Source organism: Olea europaea, unplaced genomic scaffold, assembly GCF_002742605.1.
Source record: "Olea europaea var. sylvestris unplaced genomic scaffold, O_europaea_v1 scaffold3727, whole genome shotgun sequence".
Lineage (NCBI taxonomy): Eukaryota > Viridiplantae > Streptophyta > Magnoliopsida > Lamiales > Oleaceae > Olea > Olea europaea.
In genome coordinates this window covers 6,377-7,777 of record NW_019256603.1, presented here as the reverse complement: position 1 = coordinate 7,777, position 1,401 = coordinate 6,377, and positions in this window count along the sequence as shown.

Genomic DNA, 1,401 nt, shown 5'->3' with positions numbered 1-1,401 from the left:
TTTACAGTTGAATGATTTGTATTGACAATCTTAATTTTTAACCTTCCATAGATAGATTACCTGTCACACCTCATTTTATACTAGTCAAAAGTCAAGCTTTTATTTCAAAGTCAAAGATTCGACTAGTAAAACTCAAATAGGGGCTTAAGTGAAATAAATTATTTTGAAGGACTTTGTTGTAAATTGTGGCTTAGTGCTCCACGAAATAGCACTAATTGAACCCATTTCACACAATAGAGGTAGAGAAACAGTGGGAAGTAAGAAACGGTGGAAAAAAAGGAGGAAGAAAAGAAGAAAGTAAAGGAGAAAAGAAAGGAAGAAAAGCTTGAGTTTAAATTCTTCAACTCTTAAGGAGGTAGAGAAGAAGATGTCTTATGGTATTATTCTATCTAGGTTTTAATTGGTTGGTGTAATTTTAAGACTAAGTAGAAGGACCATGATTTTAAGCCAATCTTTTTGAGTTGTGAATGATATTTACATCAAGGTAAGTAATATCTATTGAGCAAATTCTAGAATTTTGTAGAAATGATTATGTTGATGGAATTACTCACATGAAAGGATGAATTTAAGAAAAAAGATGTAAGTTAATTTGGTTGAATTATGGTTATTAGTTTTCACTAGATTAGAAGGTGTAATTATTTTTATTATTGGGATGAAGGTAAATTTGGATATAGTATATACTTGTGAAAATATTAGAAAGTAAAATTAGCTTCAATTTATTAAAGAAAAATTTGGGGAATTTATTCAAGTATTGGGAAACTTAGTTTAAATATTCCATCATTAGATATTAAGGGTTTCTTGAATTTGGTAGCGATTAAAATTGGTCACTTTTTTTAATCAATTTCAGGTGGTGACGAAAAAATAGAAAACACTTATTGACCTTCATAACCTATAGCTTGTCTTAAGTGAGTGAAGAAACTTATTTTTCAAAAATAAATATTTATTAAATTTATATTAAATCAGAAAGTTAATTATTTCATGTAGTTAGTTTGACAACATGATTTTCAGAATAAGTTGTAGTAAGTTATTTTAAAGTTAAATTAAATTATTTCATTGGCATGTTATATTAGTATTATATGTTTTAGCGTATCTAAAGTTAGTTTTAAAATGACTAGAGCGTCCGAGTAATTTTACCTAGTTTGCACTGGTGTAAATGTGTTTCTATAGTTTATGACTAATTATGATGATTTTTTCTGCTTTCCACTATTATGAATGTGTTTTCATAGTGTATGACCAGATTATAGCCTTTGGGCAGCATCCTTGATCATGAGCCATATAATTATCACTATAAATAAGAACCATAATTCCAAAAGTAGTGATTAAAATTGACATAATAGAAGTAAGTGGATCAATCAAGTAGCCGAATTCTAAAGAAAAATCATTATTGATGGTCCAAGACCA